The following is a 23,263-nucleotide window of genomic DNA, read 5'->3' as shown; positions in this document are numbered from 1 at the left end:
GGTTCTCTTCAGATTCTGCTTGCAAGTTTCCTTCAGGAATCCTCTGCAACAACTTCAGACTCTTCTGACCTCGGATTAACTGCAGCCTCCTCCAAGAAATGCTGTAACTGCAACAAATGGCCAACAAGAAACACTTTTCTTAAGCAACCTCAGCACCCAGTCAGCAACTGTAACAGTTTCCACAGTGACGATACTCTGTGGACTCCCTGTCTTTATCCTGCAAGAGATGGACCGAAGAAACCTCCTGTGGAGTGACAGAGTCACTCCCCTGCTCCAAGCAAACACCTTCCAAGGTGACGACCAGTACCCTGGGACTCCTCTCGGGTGACGAGCGTGCTCCTAAGGACACAGAGGGTGGACATCATCGACATAGACTGTCCTGAGGTGCTGCTGACGCAATTTGTAGGAGGTAAGACCTTGCCTTCTCCGAGAACAACAGTACCCCTGTGTTTTGTGTCTTCTACGTCTCCTGAGACCTCTGTGCAGTTTTTACAAAATTCCTTCATGCACAGCCTGGCCCAGGTCCCCAGCACTCCATACTTTGACGATCAACTCGCTGAGTTGTTCTCCGGCAGCATGGGACCTTCTTTTGTTGTGCTGCATCAACCGTGTTTTGCACCTCCTTTGAACCTGGATCCTGCAGTTTCTGGGGTGCTGGTTGGCATACTGTGGGCTCTCTAAAGTGCTGAGAGCCCCCTCTACCTCCCCACACAAAGTTAAGGCCTCCAGATCCCTCCTGGGTCCATCCAGCACCATTCTGATGAAAAATGCACTTTTGTTGTAGCCAAGGCTTGTTGGTGCCTTCCAACACGAAATCTCATCTGTAACAATCTTCATACCGTGGGGCATCTTTTGTATCATGGAGGAACCTGCTGGCATCTTTCTAGGGTGCATTTCTGCAGTCTTCGACTAACTGTGGACTATTCTTTTGCACACTCTTCTGGGTTGGCAGGGGCTCCTGTCCTTCCTGGAACTTCTTTCGACTTCTGGACTTGGTCCCCTTCCTTTGCAGGTCTTCAGGTCCAATATTCCAGCAGTTGTTCTTTGCAGACTTGGTTGGCTGCTGCAAAATCCCCAAAACGAGGTGTAGTGTGTCCTAAGGCAAATTGCACTACTTTACTGCTTCTTTTCTGGGCTCTGGGGTGGGGTAATTTACTTACCTTCACCATATTCTGACTCTCCCAGCGATTCTGCACACACTACACTTATCTAGGGGGGAATTCGTGATTCACATTCCACTTTTTTAATATATGGTTTGTTTTGCCCCTTGACCTATTTTCTCCCATTGCATTCAATAGGATTTCCCTCTGTTTGCATTGTTCTATGCCTATTTACTTGTCTAATTTTGGTGTCTAGTGTATATATTGTGTATAATACTTACCTCCAGAAGGAGTATTGTCTCTAAGATATTTTTGGTACTGTGTCACCCAAATAAATACCTTTATTTTTGGTAACACTGAGTATTGTCTGTACTTGTGTATAAGTACTGTGTAACTATAAGTGGTATTGCAGGAGCTTTGCATGTCTCCTAGTTCAGCCTAAGATGCTCTGCTATGGCTACCTCTAACAGCCTAATCTACTAGAACACTACTACATTCACTAACAAGGGATAACTGGACCTGGTGTGAGGTGTAAGTACCCAAGGTACCGACTAAAAGCCAGGCCAGCCTCCTACACCCGGTGTCACTCTTTCTTGGTGCTGGGTGTGGCCTGGTGCTGGGTGTGGCCCGGGTCACTCTTCCTTGGTGCTGGGTGTGGCCCGGTGTCACTCTTCCTTGTGGTGGGTGTGGCCCGGGTCACTCTTCCTTGGTGTTGGGTGTGCCCGGTGCTGGGTGTGGCCAGGTGTCACTCTTCCTTGGTGCTGGGTGTGGCCCGTTGTCACTCTTCCTTTGTGCTGGGTGTGGCCCGGGTCACTCTTCCTTGGTGCTGGGTGTGGCCAGGTGTCACTCTTCCTTGGTGCTGGGTGTGGCCAGGTGTCACTCTTCCTTGGTGCTGGGTGTGGCCTGGTGTCACTCTTCCTTAGTGTTGGGTGTGGCCTGGGTCACTCTTCCTTGGTGCTGGGTGTGGCTGGGGTCACTCTTCCTTGGTCCTAGGTGTGGCCTGGTGTTGGGTGTGGCCCAGGTCACTCTTCCTTGGTGCTGGGTGTGGCACAGGTCACTCTTCCTTGGTGCTGGGTGTGGCCGGTGCTGGGTGTGGCCTGGTGTCACTCTTCCTTGGTGCTGTGTGTGGCCAGGTGTCACTCTTCCTTGGTCCTAGGTGTGGCCTGGTGCTGGGTGTGGCCCGGTGTCACTCTTCCTTGGTGCTGGGTGTGGCCTGGTGTCACTCTTCCTTAGTGCTGGATGTGGACCGTGTCACTCTTCCTTGGTGCTGGGTGTGGCCAGGTATCACTCTTCCTTGGTGCTGGGTGTGGTCCGGGTCACTCTTCCTTGGTGCTGGGTGTGGCCAGGTATCACTCTTCCTTGGTGCTGGATGTGGACCGTGTCACTCTTCCTTGGTGCTGGGTGTGGCCCAGTGTCACTCTTTCTTGGTGCTGGGTGTGGCCCAGTGTCACTCTTCCTTGCTGCTCGGTGTGGCCCGGGTCACTTTTCATTAGTGCTGTGTGTGGCCTGGTGCTACTCTTCCTTGGTGCTGTGTGTGGCCCGGGTCACTTTTCCTTGGTGCTGGGTGTGGCCTGGTGTCACTCTTCCTTGATGCTGGGTGTGGCCCGGGTCACTTTTCCTTGGTGCTGGGTGTGGCCTAGTGTCACTCTTCCTTGGTGCTGGGTGTGGCCTGGGTCACTCTTCCTTGGTGCTGGGTGTGGCCAGCTGTCACTCTTCCTTGGTGCTGGGTGTGGCCCGTCCTGGGTGTTGGCCAGGTGTCGCTCTTCTTTGGTGCTGGGTGTGGCCTGGTGTCACTCTTTCTTGGTGCTGTGTGTGGCCAGGTGTCACTCTTCCTTGGTGCTGGGTGTGGCCGAGTTCAATCTTCCTTGGTGCTGGGTGTGGCCCGGTGTCACTCTTTCTTGGTGCTGTGTGTGGCCAGGTGTCACTCTTCCTTGGTGCTGGGTGTGGCCCAGGTCACTCTTCCTTGGTGCTGGGTGTGGCCCAGTGCTGGATGTGGCCTTGTGTCACTCTTCCTTGGTGCTGGGTGTGGCCAGGTGTCACTCTTTCTTGGTGCTTGGTGTGGCCCGGTGTCACTCTTCCTTGGTGCTGGGTGTGGCCAGGTGTCACTCTTCCTTGGTGCTGGGTGTGGCCCGGGTCACTCTCCCTTGGTGCTGGGTGTGGCCAGGTGTCACTCTTCCTTGGTGGTGGGTGTAGCTCGGGTCACTCTTCCTTGGTGCTGGGTGTGGCCAGGTGTCACTCTTTCTTGGTGCTGGTTGTGGCCCGGGTCACTCTCCCTTGGTGCTGGGTGTGGCCCGGTGTCAATCTTCCTTAGTGCGGGGTGTGGCCCAGTGCTGGATGTTGCCTGGTGTCACTCTTCCCTGGTACTGGGTGTGGCCAGGTGTCACTCTTCCTTGGTGCTTGGTGTGTCCCGGTGTCACTCTTCCTTGGTGCTGGGTGTGGCCAGGTGTCACTCTCCCTTGGTGCTGGGTGTGGACCGTGTCACTCTTCCTTGGTGCTGGGTGTGGCCCGGTGTCACTCTTTCTTGGTGCTGGGTGTGGCCTGGTGTCACTCTTCCTTGGTGCTGGGTGTGGCCCGGTGTCAGTCTTTCTTGGATCTGGGTGTGGCCAGGTGTCACTCTCCCTTGGTGCTGGGTGTGGCCCGGTACTGGGTGTTGCCCGGTGTCGCTCTTCCTTGGTGCTGGGTGTGTCCAGGTGTCACTCTCCCTTGGTGCTTGGTGTGGTCCGGTGTCACTGTTCCTTGGTGTTGAGTCTGGCCCGGTGTAGAAAAGCAGCCTCTTTCTAGCATGGTTACCCCCACTTTTGGCCTGTTTGTGAGTGTGTGTCAGGGCGTTTTATTGTGTCTCTGGGATCATGCTAGCCAGGACCCCAGTGTTCATAGTTTGTGGCCTAATGGGTATGCCTAACTGTGTCACTGAGGCTCTGATATCCAGAACCTCAGTGCTTATGTTCTCTCTACATTTAAATTTGTCACTGCAGGCCAGTGACTTAATTTACCATTTTCAATTGGCATACTGGACCCCCCTTATAAGTCCCTAGTATATGGTACCTATGTACCAAGGGCATTGGGGTTCCCGGAGATCCATATGGGCTGCAGCATGCCTTTTGCCACCCATAGGGAGCTCAGACAAACCCTTACACAGGACTGCCATTACAGCCTGCGTGAAATAGTGCACACACTATTTCATAGCCATTTTCACTGCACTTAAGTAACTTATAAGTCACCTATATGTCTAACCTTCACTTGCTGAAGGTTAGGTGCAGAGTTACTAAGTGTGAGGGCACCTTTGCACTAGTAAAGGTGCCCCCGCATAGTTTGGGGCCATTACCCCGGATGTTGTGAGTGTGGGGACACCAGTACGAACTTGTACTACATAAAGATCAATACCTATATGTTGCTTCACAATGGCAACTCTGAAAGTGGTCATGTAACATGTCTAAGATCATGGACTTATCCCCCCATTCCAAATCTGGTATTGGGGAGCCAATTCCATGCATCCTTGGGGTTCCACCATGGACCCCCAGTACTTCCAAACTAGCTCTCTGAGGCTTGCACTGCAGCTACAACTGCTGCCACCTCACAGACAGGGTTCTGCTCTCCTGAGGTCTGGGCAGCCCAGTCCCAGGAAGGCAGAACACAGGATTTCCTCTGAGAGAGGGTGTAACACCCTCTCCCTTTGGAAATAGGTGTTAAGGGATTGAGAGGAGTAGCCTGTCCTGGCCTCTGGGAATGCTTTGAAGGGCACAGATGGTGCCCTCCTTGCATAAGCCATTCTACACCAGTTCAGGGACCCCTTCTCCCCTGCTCTGGCACGTAACTGGACAAAGGAAAGGGGAGTGACCACTCCCCTGTCGATCACCACTCCAGGGGAGGTGCCCAGAGCACTTCCATTGTGTCCCAGACTTCAGCCATCTAGCTTTGCAAGGTGTGGGGGCACTCTGGAGGGCTCTGAGTGGCCAGTGCCAGCAGCTGAGGACGTCAGAGACCCCTGCCGATAGGTTCTTACCTGATAAGGTAGCCAATCCCCCTCTCAGGGCTATCTAGGGTCTCTCCTGTGGGTTCTCTTCAGATTCTGCTTGCAAGTTTCCTTCAGGAATCCTCTGCAACAACTTCAGACTCTTCTGACCTCGGATTAACTGCAGCCTCCTCCAAGAAATGCTGTAACTGCAACATATGGCCAACAAGAAACACTTTTCTTCAGCAACCTCAGCACCAAGTCAGCAACCATAACAGTTTCCACAGTGAGGATGCTCTGTGGACTCCCTGTCTTCATCCTGCATCAGAAGGACCGAAGAAACCTCCTGTGGAGTGACAGAGTCACTCCCCTGCTCCAAGCAAACACCTTCCAAGGTGACGACCAGTACCCTGGGACTCCTCTCGGGTGACGAGCATGCTCCTAAGGACTCAGAGGGTGGACATCATCGACATAGACTGTCCTGAGGTGCTGCTGACGCAATTTGTAGGAGGTAAGACCTTGCCTTCTCCGAGAACAACAGTACCCCTGTGTTTTGTGTCTTCTACGTCTCCTGAGACCTCTGTGCAGTTTTTACAAAATTCCTTCATACACAGCCTGGCGCAGGTCCCCAGCACTCCATACTTTGACGATCAACTCGCTGAGTTGTTCTCCGGCAGCGTGGGACCTTCTTTTGTTGTGCTGCATCAACCGTGTTTTGCACCTCCTTTGAACCTGGATCCTGCAGCTTCTGGGGTGCTGGTTGGCATACTGTGGGCTCTCTAAAGTGCTGAGAGCCCCCTCTACCTCCCCACACAAAGTTAAGGCCTCCAGATCCCTCCTGGGTCCATCCAGCACCATTCTGATGAAAAATGCACTTTTGTTGCAGCCAAGGCCTGTTGGCACCTTCCAATATGAAATCTCATCTGTAACAATCTTCATACTGTGGGACATCTTTTGCATCATGCAGGAACTTGCTGGCATCTTCCTAGGGTGCATTTCTGCAGTCTTCGACTAACTGTGGACTCTTCTTTTGCACACTCTTCTGGGTTGGCAGGGGCTCCTGTCCTTCCTGGAACTTCTTTTGACTTCTGGACTTTGTCCCCTTCCTTTGCAGGTCTTCAGGTACAATAATCCGGCAGTTGTTCTTTGCAGACTTGGTTGGCTGCTGCAAAATCCTCAAAACGATGTGTAGTGTGTCCTAAGGCAAATTGCAGTACTTTACTGCTGCTTTTCTGGGCTCTGGGGTGGGGTAATTTACTTTCCTTCACCGTATTCTGACTCTCCCAGCGATTCTGCACACACTACACTTGTCTAGGGGGGAATTTGTGATTCACATTCCACTTTTTTAATATATGGTTTGTTTTGCCCCTTGACCTATTTTCTCCCATTGCATTCAATAGGATTTCCTTCTGTTTGTATTGTTCTATGACTATTTACCTGTCTAATTTTGGTGTCTAGTGTATATATTGTGTATAATACTTACCTCCAGATGGAGTATTGTCGCTAAGATATTTTTGGTACTGTGTCACCCAAATAAATACCTTTATTTTTGGTAACACTGAGTATTGTCTGTACTTGTGTATAAGTACTGTGTAACTATAAGTGGTATTGCAGGAGCTTTGCATGTCTCCTAGTTCAGCCTACACTGCTCTACTATAGCTACCTCTATCAGCCTAATCTGCTAGAACACAACTACATTCACTAACAAGGGATAACTGGACCTGGTGTGAGGTGTAAGTACCCAAGGTACCCACTAAAAGCCAGGCCAGCCTCCTACACCCGGTGTCACTCTTCCTTGGTGCTGGGTGTGGCCCGGTGCTGTGTGTGGCCCGTGTCACTCTTCCTTGGTGTGGCCAGGTGTCACTCTTCCTTGGTGCTGGGTGTGGCCCGGTGTCACTCTTCCTTGGTGCTGGGTGTGGCCCGGTGTCCCTCTTCCTTGGTTCTGGGTGTGGCCCGGGTCACTCTTCCTTGGTGCTGGGTGTGGCCTAGTGCTGGGTGTGGCCCGGGTCACTCTTCCTTGGTGCTGGGTGCGGCCCGGTGCTGGGTGTGGCCCGGTGTCACTCTTCCTTGGTGCTGGGTGTGGCCCGGGTCACTCTTCCTTGGTGCTGGGTGTGGCCGGCCCGGGTCACTCTTCATTGATGCTGGGTGTGGCCCGGTGCTGGGTGTGGCCCGTGCCACTCTTCCTTGGTGCTGGGTGTGGCCCATGCCACTCTTCCTTGGTGCTGGCTGTGGCCCATGCCACTCTTCCTTGGTGCTGGGTGTGGCCTGGTGTCACTCTTCCTTGGTCCTAGGTGTGGCCTGGTGCTGGGTGTGGCCCGGGTCACTCTTCCTTGGTGCTGGGTGTGGCCAGGTGTCACTCTTCCTTTGTGCTGGGTGTGGTCCGGGTCACTCTCCCTTGGTTCTGGGTGTGGCCAGGTGTCACTCTTCCTTGGTGCTGGGTGTGGCCAGGTGTCACTCTTCCTTGGTGCTGGGTGTGGCCTGGTGTCCCTCTTCCTTAGTGTTGGGTGTGGACTGGGTCACTCTTCCTTGGTGGTGGGTGTGGCCCGGGTCACTCTTCCTTGGTGCTGGGTGTGGCCCGGTGCTGGATGTGGCCCGGGTCACTCTTCCTTGGTGCTAGGTGAGGCTGGGGTCACTCTTCCTTGGTCCTAGGTGTGGCCTGGTGCTGGGTGTGGCCCGGGTCACTCTTCCTTGGTGCTGGGTGTGGCCCGGGTCACTCTTCCTTGGTGCTGGGTGTGGCCCGGTGCTGGGTGTGGCCCGGTGTCACTCTTCCTAGGTGCTGTGTGCGGCCAGGTGTCACTCTTCCTTGGTCCTAGGTGTGGCCTGGTGCTGGGTGTGGCCCGGGTCACTCTTCCTTGGCGCTGGGTGTGGCCAGGTATCACTCTTCCTTGGTGCTGGATGTGGACCGTGTCACTCTTCCTTGGTGCTGGGTGTGGCCAGGTATCACTCTTCCTTGGTGCTGGGTGTGGTCCGGGTCACTCTTCCTTTGTGCTGGGTGTGGCCCAGTGTCACTCTTTCTTGGTGCTTGGTGTGGCCCAGTGTAACTTTTCTTTGCTTTGTGTGGCCCGGGTCACTCTTCCTTGGTGCTGGGTGTGGCCCGGTGCTGGGTGTGGCCCGGTGTCACTCTTCCTAGGTGCTGTGTGTGGCCAGGTGTCACTCTTCCTTGGTCCTAGGTGTGGCCTGGTGCTGGGTGTGGCCCGGGTCACTCTTCCTTGGCGCTGGGTGTGGCCAGGTATCACTCTTCCTTGGTGCTGGATGTGGACCGTGTCACTCTTCCTTGGTGCTGGGTGTGGCCAGGTATCACTCTTCCTTGGTGCTGGGTGTGGTCCGGGTCACTCTTCCTTGGTGCTGGGTGTGGCCAGGTATCACTCTTCCTTGGTGCTGGATGTGGACCGTGTCACTCTTCCTTTGTGCTGGGTGTGGCCCAGTGTCACTCTTTCTTGGTGCTTGGTGTGGCCCAGTGTAACTTTTCTTTGCTGCTCGGTGTGGCCCGGGTCACTTTTCATTGGTGCTGGGTGTGGCCTGGTGCCACTCTTCCTTGGTGCTGTGTGTGGCCTGGTGTCACTTTTCCTTGGTGCTGGGTGTGGCCTGGTGTCACTCTTCCTTGGTGCTGGGTGTGGCCCGGGTCACTTTTCCTTGGTGCTCGGTGTGGCCTGGTGTCACTCTTCCTTGGTGCTGGGTGTGGCCTGGGTCACTCTTCCTTGGTGCTGGGTGTGGCCCAGTTCACTCTTCCTTGGTGCTGGGTGTGGCCAGGTGTCACTCTTCCTTGGTGGTTGGTGTGGCCCTGTGTCACTCTTCCTTGGTGCTGGGTGTGGCCAGGTGTCACTCTTCCTTGGTGCTGGGTGTGGCCAGGTGTCAATCTTTCTTGGTGCTGGTTGTGGCCCGGGTCACTCTCCCTTGGTGCTGGGTGTGGCCAGGTGTCACTCTTCCTTGGTGCTGGGTGTGGCCAGGTGTCACTCTTTCTTGGTGCTGGTTGTGGCCCGGGTCACTCTCCCTTGGTGCTGGGTGTGAACCGGTGTCACTCTTCCTTAGTGCTGGGTGTGGCCCAGTGCTGGATGTGGCCTGGTTTCACTCTTCCTTGGTGCTGGGTGTGGCCAGGTGTCACTCTTCCTTGGTGCTTGGTGTGGCCCGGTGTTACTCTTCCTTGGTGCTGGGTGTGGCCAGTTGTCACTCTCCCTTGGTGCTGGGTGTGGCCTGGTGCTGTGTGTGGTCCGGGTCACTCTTCCGTGGTGCTGGGTGTGGTCTGGGTCACTCTCCCTTGGTGCTGGGTGTGGCCAGGTGTCACTCTTCCTTGGTGCTGTGTGTGGCCCAGCTCGCTCTTCCTTGGTGCTGGGTGTGGCTGGGGTCACTCTCCCTTGGTGCTGGGTGTGGGCCGGGTCACTCTCCCTTGGTGCTGGGTGTGGCCTGGTGCTGAGTGTGGCCCGGGTCACTCTCCCTTGGTGCTGGGTGTGGCCCGGTGTCACTCTTCCTTGGTGTTGGGTGTTGCCTGGTGTCACTCGTCCTTGGTGCTGGGTGTGGCCTGGTGTCACTCTTCCTTGGTGCTGGGTGTGGCCTGGTGTCACTCTTCTTTGGTGCTGGGTGTGGCCTGGGTCACTCTTCCTTGGTGCTGAGTGTGGCCCGGTGCTGGGTGTGGCCCGGGTCACTCTTCCTTGGTGCTGGGTGTGGCCTGGTGTCACTCTTCCATAGTGCTGGGTGTGGCCTGGGTCACTCTTCCTTGGTGCTGGGTGTGGCCTGGTGCTGGGTGTGGCCCGGGTCACTCTGCCTTGGTGCTGGGTGTGGCCTGGGTCACTCTTCCTTGGTGGTGGGTGTGGCCTGGTGCCACTCTTCCTTGGTGCTGGGTGTGGCCAGGTGTCACTCTTCCTTGGTGCTGGGTGTGGCCAGGTGTCACTCTTCGTTGGTGCTGGGTGTGGCCCGGTGTCACTCTTTCTTGGTGCTGTGTGTGGGCCAGTGTCACTCTACCTTGGTGCTGGGTGTGGCCCGGGTCATTCTTCCTTGGTGCTGGGTGTGGCTCAGGGCACTCTTTCTTGGTGCTGGGTGTGGCCCGGGTCACTTTTCCTTGGTGCTGGGTGTGGCCTGGTGTCACTCTTCCTTGGTGCTGTGTGTGGCCTCAGTCACTCTTCCTCGGTGCTGGGTGTGGCCAGGTGTCACTCTTCCTTGGTGCTGGGTGTGGCCAGGTGTCACTCTTCCTTGGTGCTGGGTGTGGCCTGGTGTCACTCTTTCTTGGTGCTGGGTGTGGCCCGGTGTCACTCTTCCTTGGTGCTGGGTGTGGCCTGGTGCTGGGTGTGGTCCGGGTCACTCTTCCTTGGTGCTGGGTGTGGTCCGGGTCACTCTTCCTTGGTGCTGGGTGTGGCCCGGGTCACTCTTCCTTGGTGCTGGGTGTGGCCCGGTGTCACTCTTCCTTGGTGCTGGGTGTGGCTCTGTGCTGTGTGTGGCCCGTGTCACTCTTCCTTGGTGTGGCCAGGTGTCACTCTTCCTTGGTGCTGGGTGTGGCCAGGTGTCACTCTTCCTTGGTGCTGGGTGTGGCCTGGTGTCACTCTTTCTTGGTGCTGGGTATGGCCTGGTTTCACTCTTCCTTGGTGCTGGGTGTGGCCCGGGTCACTCTTCCTTGGTGCTGGGTGTGGCCCGGTGCTGGATGTGGCCCGGGTCACTCTTCCTTGGGGCTAGGTGTGGCTGGGGTCACTCTTCCTTGGTCCTAGGTGTGGCCTGGTGCTGGGTGTGGCCCGGGTCACTCTTCCTTGGTGCTGGGTGTGGCCCGGGTCACTCTTCCTTGGTGCTGGGTGTGGCCCGGTGCTGGGTGTGGCCCGGTGTCACTCTTCCTAGGTGCTGTGTGTGGCCAGGTGTCACTCTTCCTTGGTCCTAGGTGTGGCCTGGTGCTGGGTGTGACCCGGGTCACTCTTCCTTGGTGCTGGGTGTGGCCTGGTGCCACTCTTCCTCAGTGCTGGATGTGGACCGTGTCACTCTTCCTTGGTGCTGGGTGTGGCCAGGTATCACTCTTCCTTGGTGCTGGGTGTGGTCCGGGTCACTCTTCCTTGGTGCTGGGTGTGGCCAGGTATCACTCTTCCTTGGTGCTGGATGTGGACCGTGTCACTCTTCCTTGGTGCTGGGTGTGGCCCAGTGTCACTCTTTCTTGGTGCTGGGTGTGGCCCAGTGTAACTTTTCCTTGCTGCTCGGTGTGGCCCGGGTCACTTTTCATTGGTGCTGGGTGTGGCCTGGTGCCACTCTTCCTTAGTGCTGTGTGTGGCCTGGTGTCACTTTTCCTTGGTGCTGGGTGTGGCCTGGTGTCACTCTTCCTTGGTGCTGGGTGTGGCCCGGGTCACTTTTCCTTGGTGCTGGGTGTGGCCTGGTGTCACTCTTCCTTGGTGCTGGGTGTGGCCTGGGTCACTCTTCCTTGGTGCTGGGTGTGGCCAGCTGTCACTCTTCCTTGGTGCTAGGTGTGGCCTGGTGTCACTCTTTCTTGGTGCTGTGTGTGGCCAGGTGTCACTCTTCCTTGGTGCTGGGTGTGGCCCAGTTCACTCTTCCTTGGTGCTGGGTGTGGCCTGGTGTCACTCTTCCTTGGTGCTGGGTGTGGCCAGGTGTCACTCTTCCTTGGTGGTTGGTGTGGCCCTGTGTCACTCTTCCTTGGTGCCGGGTGTGGCCAGGTGTCACTCTTCCTTGGTGCTGGGTGTGGCCAGGTGTCACTCTTTCTTGGTGCTGGTTGTGGCCCGGGTCACTCTCCCTTGGTGCTGGGTGTGGCCAGGTGTCACTCTTCCTTGGTGGTGGGTGTGGCCCGGGTCACTCTTCCTTGGTGCTGGGTGTGGCCAGGTGTCACTCTTTCTTGGTGCTGGTTGTGGCCCGGGTCACTCTCCCTTGGTGCTGGGTGTGGACCGGTGCTGGATGTGGCCTGGTGTCACTCTTCCTTGGTGCTGGGTGTGGCCAGGTGTCACTCTTCCTTGGTGCTTGGTGTGGCCCGGTGTTACTCTTCCTTGGTGCTGGGTGTGGCCCGGGTCACTCTCCCTTGGTGCTGGGTGTGGCCCAGTGCTGGATGTGGCCTGGTGTCACTCTTCCTTGGTGCTGGGTGTGGCCAGGTGTCACTCTTCCTTGGTGCTTGGTGTGGCCCGGTGTTACTCTTCCTTGGTGCTGGGTGTGGCCAATTGTCACTCTCCCTTGGTGCTGGGTGTGGCCTGGTGCTGTGTGTGGTCCGGGTCACTCTTCCATGGTGCTGGGTGTGGTCCGGGTCACTCTCCCTTGGTGCTGGTTGTTGCCAGGTGTCACTCTTCCTTGGTGCTGTGTGTGGCCCAGCTCGCTCTTCCTTGGTGCTGGGTGTGGCTGGGGTCACTCTCCCTTGGTGCTGGGTGTGGCCCGGGTCACTCTCCCTTGGTGCTGGGTGTGGCCTGGTGCTGAGTGTGGCCCGGGTCACTCGCCCTTGGTGCTGGGTGTGGCCCGGTGTCACTCTTCCTTGGTGTTGGGTGTTGCCTGGTGTCACTCGTCCTTGGTGCTGGGTGTGGCCTGGTGTCACTGTTCCTTGGTGCTGGGTGTGGCCTGGTGTCACTCTTCCTTGGTGCTGGGTGTGGCATGGGTCACTCTTCCTTGGTGCTGGGTGTGGCCCGGTGCTGGGTGTGGCCCGGGTCACTCTTCCTTGGTGCTGGGTGTGGCCTGGTGTCACTCTTCCATAGTGCTGGGTGTCGCCTGGGTCACTCTTCCTTGGTGCTGGGTGTGGCCTGGTGCTGGGTGTGGCCCGGGTCACTCTGCCTTGGTGCTGGGTGTGGCCTGGGTCACTCTTCCTTGGTGGTGGGTGTGGCCTGGTGCCACTCTTCCTTGGTGCTGGGTGTGGCCAGGTGTCACTCTTCCTTGGTGCTGGGTGTGGCCAGGTGTCACTCTTCCTTGGTGCTGGGTGTGGCCCGGTGTCACTCTTTCTTGGTGCTGTGTGTGGGCCGGTGTCACTCTTCCTTGGTGCTGGGTGTGGCCCGGGTCATTCTTCCTTGGTGCTGGGTGTGGCCCAGGGCACTCTTTCTTGGTGCTGGGTGTGGCCCGGGTCACTTTTCCTTGGTGCTGGGTGTGGCCTGGTGTCACTCTTCCTTGGTGCTGGGTGTGGCCTCAGTCACTCTTCCTTGGTGCTGGGTGTGGCCAGGTGTCACTCTTCCTTGGTGCTGGGTGTGGCCAGGTGTCACTCTTCCTTGGTGCTGGGTGTGGCCTGGTGTCACTCTTTCTTGGTGCTGGGTGTGGCCCGGTGTCACTCTTCCTTGGTGCTGGGTGTGGCTTGGTGCTGGGTGTGGTCCGGGTCACTCTTCCTTGGTGCTGGGTGTGGCCCGGGTTACTCTCCCTTGGTGCTGGGTGTGGCCCGGGTCACTCTTCCTTGGTGCTGGGTGTGGCCCGGTGTCACTCTTCCTTGGTGCTGGGTGTGGCCCGGTGCTGTGTGTGGCCCGGGTCACTCTTCCTTGGTGCTGGGTGTGGCCCGGTGCTGTGTGTGGCCTGTGTCACTCTTCCTTGGTGTGGCCAGGTGTCACTCTTCCTTGGTGCTGGGTGTGGCCAGGTGTCACTCTTCCTTGGTGCTGGGTGTGGCCTGGTGTCACTCTTTCTTGGTGCTGGGTGTGGCCCGGTGTCACTCTTCCTTGGTTCTGGGTGTGGCCTGGTGCTGGGTGTGGTCCGGGTCACTTTTCCTTGGTGCTGTGTGTGGCCCGTGTCACTCTTCCTTGGTGCTGGGTGTGGCTCGGGTCACTCTTCCTTTGTGCTGGGTGTGGTCCGGGTCACTCTTCCGTGGTGCTGGGTGTGGCTCGGGTCACTCTTCCTTTGTGCTGGATGTGGTCTGGGTCACTCTTCCGTGGTGCTGAGTGTGCCCCAGTGTCACTCTTCCTTGGTGCTGGGTGGGGTCCAGGTCACTCTTCCGTGGTGCTGGGTGTGGCTCGGGTCACTCTTCCTTTGTGCTGGGTGTAGTCCGGGTCACTCTTCCGTGGTGCTGGGTGTGGTCCGGGTCACTCTTCCATGGTGCTGGGTGTGGCTCGGGTCACTCTTCCTTTGTGCTGGGTGTAGTCCGGGTCACTCTTCCTTGGTGCTGGGTGTGGCCCGGTGTCACTCTTCCTTGGTGCTGGGTGTGGTCCGGGTCACCCTTCAGTGGTGCTGAGTGTGGCCCGGTGTCACTCTTCCTTGGTGCTGGGTGTGGTCAGGGTCACCCTTCCGTGGTGCTGGGTGTGGTCCGGGTCACTCTTTCTTGGTGCTGGTTGTGGCCCGGGTCACTCTCCCTTGGTGTTGGGTGTGGCCTGGTGCTGGGTGTGGCCAGGTGTCACTCTCCCTTGGTGCTGGGTGTGGCCCGGTGTCACTCAGTAAGTTGCCTGCAATCCCAGCGCACTTCACACCTGCTGCGAGAAAGACCCCTAAAGTTAGCAGCGCGTTTACCTTGAGTTTAAAGGAGGATTGCTGGGTGCAATTGGATCCTTAACCCTCCGGCACCCGGTGCTACTGCACCAGCTGCACAATTCTGTTGGCAATCCGACCAAGAGAGCAGCAGCAGGTCATCACAGCGTCGGCCAAGACAAGAAAAGCATTTCAATGTATAAAGCCTCCTCAACATCTCAAGTAAACCCCAACAGCTGGGCCAACGCGCTTTTCAGCAAACGTGTGTTAGTAAAGAAGCCAACTGCTGGGCTAAAAAAAAGGAAGAAGAAGTGCGTGGGGTGGCGAGACCTCCCTGCTGTGGCCTCAGGCCCCCCCGCCCATGCATACTTTACTGGGGTGTCGGGGCCCCCAGGTGCTTAGTGCACCCCATCTCCCGAGCCAAGACCTCCCTGCTGTGTCCTGAGGCAGGGGCCCCCTCCCGTGCTCAGTTTACTGTGCTGAGGGGGGCCCTGGTGGTCGGGGGCCCCTTGGCACTGTGGGAGCTGCGGGGACCATTGTTACGCCAGTGCCTGGTAGGGCAGAGAGCTCTGCTTGTCACTAGCAGCATCACCCGTGGGGAGACCTCCCTGATGTGACCACAGACAGGGGCCACCCACCCTTGCACAGTTTACTGTGCTGAGGGGGGCCCTGGAGGACGGGGGCCCCTTGGCACTGTGGGAGCTGCGGGGACCTTTGTTACGCCAGTGCCTGGTAGGGCAGAGAGCTCTGCTTGTCACTAGCAGCATCACCCGTGGGGAGACCTCCCTGATGTGACCACAGACAGGGGCCACCCACCCTTGCACAGTTTACTGTGCTGACTGGGGCCCTGGAGGTCGGGGGCCCCTTGGCACTGTGGGAGCTGCGGGGACCTTTGTTACGCCAGTGACTGGTAGGGCAGTGAGAGCTCTGCTTGTCACTAGCAGCATCACCCGTGGGGAGACCTCCCTGCTGTGGCCTCAGCCCCCCCCCCCACCCCCGCCCATGCATATTTTACTGCCGTGACGGGGCCCCCAGGAGCTTAGTGCACCCCATCTCCCGTTCCAAGACCTCCCTGCTGTGGCCTCAGGCAGGGGCCCCCTCCCGTGCTCAGTTTACTGCGCTGTCTCCCCCCTGGAGCTCGGGGCACCGCCCGCACCACGGGGGCTGCGGGAGCCTTTGTTACACCCGTGCCTGGGAGGGCAATGAGAGCTCTGCTGGTCACTAGCAGCATCACCCGTGGGGAGACCTCCCTGATGTGACCTCAGACAGGGGCCACCCACCCTTGCACAGTTTACTGTGCTGAGGGGGGCCCTGGAGGTCGGGGGCCCCTTCGCACTGTGGGAGCTGCGGGGACCTTTGTTAGGCCAGTGCCTGGTAGGTGTAGGAGGCTGGACTGGCTTGTAGTGAGTACCAAGGGGTACTTGCACCTTGCACCAGGCCCAGTTATCCCTTATTAGTGTATAGGGTGTCTAGCAGCTTAGGCTGATAGATAATGGTAGCTTAGCAGAGCAGCTTAGGCTGAACTAGGAGACGTGTGAAGCTACTACAGTACCACTTAGTGTCATATGCACAATATCATAAGAAAACACAATACACAGTTATACTAAAAATAAAGGTACTTTATTTTTATGACAATATGCCAAAGTATCTTAGAGTGTACCCTCAGTGAGAGGATAGGAAATATACACAAGATATATATACACAATAGCAAAAATATGCAGTATAGTCTTAGAAAACAGTGCAAACAATGTATAGTTACAATAGGATGCAATGGGGAAACATAGGGATAGGGGCAACACAAACCATATACTCCAAAAGTGGAATGCGAACCACGAATGGACCCCAAACCTATGTGACCTTGTAGAGGGTCGCTGGGACTATTAGAAAATAGTGAGAGTTAGAAAAATAACCCTCCCAAGACCCTGAAAAGTGAGTGCAAAGTGCACCAAAGTTCCCCTAAGGACAAAATAGTCGTGTTAGAGGGAAAATGCAAGGAAAACACAAATCAGCAATGCAACAACGATGGATTCCTGACTGAGGGTACCTGTGGAACAAGGGGACCAAGTCCAAAAGTCACAAGCAGCTCGGAGATGGGCAGATGCCCAAGAAATGCCAGCAGTTGGTGCAAAGAAGCTCTTACTAGGCTGAAGAACTGTGAATACTGCAGGAACGACAAGGGCTAGAGACTTCCCCTCTGGAGGATAGATCCCCCACGCCTTGGAGAGTTGTGCAGAAGTGTTTTCCCGCCGGATGGACGCCAACAAGCCTTGCTACACGCAAATCGTGCGTTTGGCGTTTTTGGACGCTGCTGGGGCCCAGGAGGGACCAGGAGGTCGCAAATTGGACCTGCAGAGAGAGGGGACGTCGAGCAAGACAAGGAGCCCTCACTGAAGCAGGTAGCACCCGGAGAAGTGCCAGAAACAGGCACTACAAGGATGCATGAAACGGTGCTCGCCGAAGTTGCACAAAGGAGTCCCACGTCGCCGGAGACCAACTTAGAAAGTCGTGCAATGCAGGTTAGAGTGCCGTGGACCCAGGCTTGGCTGTGCACGAAGGATTTCCGCCGGAAGTGCACAGGGGCCGGAGTAGCTTGCAAAGTTGCGGTTCCCAGCAATGCAGCCCAGCGAGGTGAGGCAAGGACTTACCTCCACCAAACTTGGGCTGAAGAGTCACTGGACTGTGGGGGTCACTTGGACGGTGTCGCTGGATTTGAGGGACCTCGCTCGTCGTGCTGAGAGGAGACCCAAGGGACCGGTAATGCAGCTTTTTGGTGCCTGCGGTTGCAGGGGGAAGATTCCGTCGACCCACGGGAGATTTCTTCGGAGCTTCTGGTGCAGAGAGGAGGCAGACTACCCCCACAGCATGCACAAGCAGGAAAACAGTTGAGAAGGCGGCAGGATCAGCGTTACAGAGTTGCAGTAGTCGTCTTTGCTACTATGTTGCAGGTTTGCAGGCTTCCAGCGCGGTCAGCGGTCGATTCCTTATCAGAAGGTGAAGAGGGAGATGCAGAGGAACTCGGCTGAGCTCATGCATTCGTTATCTAAAGTTTCCCCAGAGACAGAGACCCTAAATAGCCAGAAAAGAGGGTTTGGCTACCTAGGAGAGAGGAAAGGCTACTAACACCTGAAGGAGCCTATCACAAGGAGTCTCTGACGTCACCTGGTGGCACTGGCCACTCAGAGCAGTCCAGTGTGCCAGCAGCACCTCTGTTTCCAAGATGGCAGAGGTCTGGAGCACACTGGAGGAGCTCTGGACACCTCCCAGGGGAGGTGCAGGTCAGGGGAGTGGTCACTCCCCTTTCCTTTGTCCAGTTTCGCGCCAGAGCAGGGGCTAAGGGGTCCCTGAACCGGTGTAGACTGGCTTATGCAGAATTGGGCACATCTGTGCCCAACAAAGCATTTCCAGAGGCTGGGGGAGGCTACTCCTCCCCTGCCTTCACACCATTTTCCAAAGGGAGAGGGTGTCACACCCTCTCTCAGAGGAAGTTCTTTGTTCTGCCATCCTGGGCCAGGCCTGGCTGGACCCCAGGAGGGCAGCTGCCTGTCTGAGGGGTTGGCAGCAGCAGCAGCTGCAGAGAAACCCCAGGAAGGGCAGTCTGGCAGTACCAGGGTCTGTGCTACAGACCACTGGGATCATGGAATTGTACCAACAATGCCAGGATGGCATAGAGGGGGCAATTCCATGATCATAGACATGTTACATGGCCATATTCGGAGTTACCATGGTGAAGCTACATATAGGTAGTGACCTATATGTAGTGCACGCGTGTAATGGTGTCCCCGCACTCACAAAGTTCAGTGAATTGGCTCTGAACAATGTGGGGGCACCTTGGCTAGTGCCAGGGTGCCCTCACACTAAGTAACTTTGCACCTAACCTTTACCAGGTAAAGGTTAGACATATAGGTGACTTATAAGTTACTTAAGTGCAGTGTAAAATGGCTGTGAAATAACGTGGACGTTATTTCACTCAGGCTGCAGTGGCAGGCCTGTGTAAGAATTGTCAGAGCTCCCTATGGGTGGCAAAAGAAATGCTGCAGCCCATAGGGATCTCCTGGAACCCCAATACCCTGGGTACCTCAGTACCATATACTAGGGAATTATAAGGGTGTTCCAGTAAGCCAATGTAAATTGGTAAAAATGGTCACTAGCCTGTCAGTGACAATTTGGAAAGAAATGAGAGAGCATAACCACTGAGGTTCTGATTAGCAGAGCCTCAGTGAGACAGTTAGTCACTACACAGGTAACACATTCAGGCACACTTATGAGCACTGGGGCCCTGGGTTACCAGGGTCCCAGTGACACATACAACTAAAACAACATATATACAGTGAAAAATGGGGGTAACATGCCAGGCAAGATGGTACTTTCCTACACAACCCCCCCCCCAAACGAAGGACAATAAGACTAGCCATTACCTGATGAGTCTTCATTGTCTAAGTGGAAATATCTGGAGAGTCCATCTGCATTGGAGTGGCTACTCCCAGGTCTATGTTCCACTGTATAGTCCATTCCCTGTAGGGATATGGACCACCTCTACAATTTAGGATTTTCACCTTTCATTTGTTTTAGCCAAAGTAGAGGTTTGTGGTCTGTCTGAACAATGAAGTGAGTGCCAAACAGGTATGGCCTCAACTTCTTCAGAGCCCAGACCACAGCAAAGGCCTCCCTCTCAATGGCAGACCAACGCTTTTCTCTAGGGGTCAACCTTCTACTAATAAAAGCAACAGGTTGATCCTGGCCCTCAGAATTAAGTTGTGATAGGACTGCCCCTACTCCTAATTCAGATGCATCAGTTTGGACATAGAATTTTTTAGAGTAACAAGGGCTTTTCAGGACAGGTGCAGAGCACATGGCCTGCTTCAGCTCCTCAAAAGCTTTCTGACAGTTTGCTGTCCATAATACCTTTTTAGGCATTTTCTTGGATGTGAGGTCATTAAGAGGGGCTGCAATGGAGCCATAGTTCTTAATGAACCTCCTGTAATACCCAGTGAGGCCTAGGAAGGCTCTCACCTGAGTCTGAGTGGTAGGGGGAACCCAATCAATAATAGTTTGGATTTTCCCCTGCAGTGGTGCAATCTGTTCCCCACCAACAAGGTGTCCCAGATAAACCACCTTACCCTGCCCTATCTGGCACTTTGAAGCCTTGATAGTGAGGCCTGCCTTTTGCAGGGCCTCCAAAACTTTCCAAAGGTGGACCAGGTGATCATCCCAGCTGGAGCTAAAGACAGCTATATCATCCAAATATGCTGCACTGAAAGCTTCCAGCCCTTGCAGGACTGTGTTCACCAACCTCTGAAAAGTGGCAGGTGCATTTTTCAAACCAAAAGGCATTACAGTAAACTGGTAATGTCCTCCAATGGTAGAAAATGCAGTCTTAGGTTTAGCATCTTCTGACATTTTGATCTGCCAATACCCTGCAGTCAAATCAAAAGTGCTTAGATACTTGGCAGATGCCAGTGTATCTATTAGCTCATCTGCCCTGGGTATAGGGTGAGCATCAGTTTTGGTTACCAAGTTGAGACCTCTATAGTCTACACAAAACCTCATTTCCTTCTTTCCATCTTTAGAATTGGGTTTTGGTACCAGTACCACAGGAGAAGCCCATGGACTGTCAGAGTGCTCAACCACTCCTAGTTCCAACATCTTCTGAACTTCTTGCTTTATGCAGTCCCTGACATGGTCAGGCTGCCTATAGATCTTACTTTTGACAGGTAAACTGTCTCCAGTATCTATAGTGTGCTCACACCAAGAAGTGGTGCCTGGCACAATGGAGAAGAGTTCTGAAAATTGTCCTAGGAGATTTATGCAATTATCTTTCTGCTCAGCAGTAAGACAATCAGCCAAAACTACACCTTCCACAAGAGCATCTTGTTCTGTGGAAGAGAAGAGATCAGGTAGAGGATCACTGTCTTCTTCCTGTACCTCATCTGTTGCCATGAGCAGGGTGAGATCAGCCCTGTCATAGTAGGGTTTCAGGCGGTTGACATGGAGCACCCTAAGGGGACTCCTGGCAGTGCCTAAGTCAACCAAGTAGGTGACTTCACCCTTCTTTTCAACAATTGTGTGGGGTCCACTCCATTTATCTTGGAGTGCTCTTGGGGCCACAGGCTCCAAGACCCACACTTTCTGCCCTGGTTGGTACTGAACCAAAACAGCCTTCTGATCATGCCATTGCTTCTGGAGCTCTTGGCTGGCCTGAAGGTTTTTACTGGCCTTTTTCATGTACTCAGCCATCCTTGATCTGAGGCCAAGTACATAATCCACAATATCCTGCTTAGGAGCTTTTAAAGGTTGTTCCCAACCCTCCTTTACAAGTGTGAGTGGACCCCTAACAGGGAGTCCAAAAAGAAGTTCAAAGGGGCTGAAGCCCACTCCTTTCTGGGGTACCTCCCTGTAGGCAAAAAGGAGGCATGGTAGAAGGATATCCCATCTCCTGCGGAGTTTTTCAGGGAGTCCCATAATCATGCCTTTGAGAGTTTTATTAAATCTCTCCACCAGTGTGAGAAGGTAGCCTCTTTCTAGCCTTGTTACCCCCACTTTTGGCCTGTTTGTGAGTGTATGTCAGGGTGTTTGTCACTGTTTTCACTGTCTCACTGGGATCCTGATAGCCAGGCCTCAGTGCTCATAGTGAAAACACTATGGTTTCAGTATGTTTGTTATGTGTCACTGGGATCCTGCTGGTCAGGACCCCAGTGCTCATAGGTTTGTGGCCTATATGTATGTGTCACTGGGACCCTGTCACACACGGCCCCAGTGCTCATAGGTGTGCATGTATATGTTCCCTGTGTGGTGCCTAACTGTCTCACTGAGGCTCTGCTAACCAGAACCTCAGTGGTTATGCTCTCTCATTACTTTCAAATTGTCACTAACAGGCTAGTGACCAATTTTACCAATTTACATTGGCTTACTGGAACACCCTTATAATTCCCTAGTATATGGTACTGAGGTACCCAGGGTATTGGGGTTCCAGGAGATCCCTATGGGCTGCAGCATTTCTTTTGCCACCCATAGGGAGCTCTGACAATTCTTACACAGGCCTGCCACTGCAGCCTGAGTGAAATAACGTCCACGTTATTTCACAGCCATTTTACACTGCACTTAAGTAACTTATAAGTCACCTATATGTCTAACCTTTACCTGGTAAAGGTTAGGTGCAAAGTTACTTAGTGTGAGGGCACCCTGGCACTAGCCAAGGTGCCCCCACATTGTTCAGAGCCAATTCACTGAACTTTGTGAGTGCGGGGACACCATTACACGCGTGCACTACATATAGGTCACTACCTATATGTAGCTTCACCATGGTAACTCCGAATATGGCCATGTAACATGTCTATGATCATGAAATTGCCCCCTCTATGCCATCCTAGCATTGTTGGTACAATTCCATGATCCCAGTGGTCTGTAGCACAGACCCTGGTACTGCCAGACTGCCCTTCCTGGGGTTTCTCTGCAGCTGCTGCTGCTGCCAACCCCTCAGACAGGCATCTGCCCTCCTGGGGTCCAGCCAGGCCTGGCCCAGGATGGCAGAACAAAGAACTTCCTCTGAGAGAGGGTGTGACACCCTCTCCCTTTGGAAAATGGTGTGAAGGCAGGGGAGGAGTAGCCTCCCCCAGCCTCTGGAAATGCTTTGTTGGGCACAGAGGTGCCCAATTCTGCATAAGCCAGTCTACACCGGTTCAGGGACCCCTTAGCCCCTGCTCTGGCGCGAAACTGGACAAAGGAAAGGGGAGTGACCACTCCCCTGACCTGCACCTCCCGTGGGAGGTGTCCAGAGCTCCTCCAGTGTGCTCCAGACCTCTGCCATCTTGGAAACAGAGGTGCTGCTGGCACACTGGACTGCTCTGAGTGGCCAGTGCCACCAGGTGACGTCAGAGACTCCTGCTGATAGGCTCCTTCAGGTGTTAGTAGCCTTTCCTCTCTCCTAGGTAGCCAAACCCTCTTTTCTGGCTTTTTAGGGTCTCTGTCTCTGGGGAAACTTTAGATAACGAATGCATGAGCTCAGCCGAGTTCCTCTGCATCTCCCTCTTCACCTTCTGATAAGGAATCGACCGCTGACCGCGCTGGAAGCCTGCAAACCTGCAACATAGTAGCAAAGACGACTACTGCAACTCTGTAACGCTGATCCTGCCGCCTTCTCGACTGTTTTCCTGCTTGTGCATGCTGTGGGGGTAGTCTGCCTCCTCTCTGCACCAGAAGCTCCGAAGAAATCTCCCGTGGGTCGACGGAATCTTCCCCCTGCAACCGCAGGCACCAAAAAGCTGCATTACCGGTCCCTTGGGTCTCCTCTCAGCACGACGAGCGAGGTCCCTTGAATCCAGCGACACCGTCCAAGTGACCCCCACAGTCCAGTGACTCTTCAGCCCAAGTTTGGTGGAGGTAAGTCCTTGCCTCACCTCGCTGGGCTGCATTGCTGGGAACCGCGACTTTGCAAGCTTCTCCGGCCCCTGTGCACTTCCGGTGGAAATCCTGTGTGCACAGCCAAGCCTGGGTCCACGGCACTCTAACCTGCATTGCACGACTTTCTAAGTTGGTCTCCGGCGACGTGGGACTCCTTTGTGCAACTTCGGCGAGCACCGTTTCACGCATCCTCGTAGTGCCTGTTTCTGGCACTTCTCCGGGTGCTACCTGCTTTAGTTTGAGCTCTTTGTCTTGCTCGACGTCCCCTCTCTCTGCAGGTCCAATTTGCGACCTCCTGGTCCCTCCTGGGCCCCAGCAGCATCCAAAAACGCCAAACGCACGATTTGCGTGTAGCAAGGCTTGTTGGCGTTCATCCGGCGGGAAAACACTTCTGCACGACTCTGCAAGGCGTGGCGGATACATCCTCCAAAGGGGAAGTCTCTAGCCCTTGTCGTTCCTGCAGTATTCACAGTTCTTCAGCCTAGTAAGA

The sequence above is a fragment of the Pleurodeles waltl genome, chromosome 8 (genome assembly GCF_031143425.1).
Source record: "Pleurodeles waltl isolate 20211129_DDA chromosome 8, aPleWal1.hap1.20221129, whole genome shotgun sequence".
NCBI classification, from domain to species: Eukaryota; Metazoa; Chordata; class Amphibia; order Caudata; family Salamandridae; genus Pleurodeles; species Pleurodeles waltl.
This window is presented reverse-complemented; position numbering follows the sequence as displayed.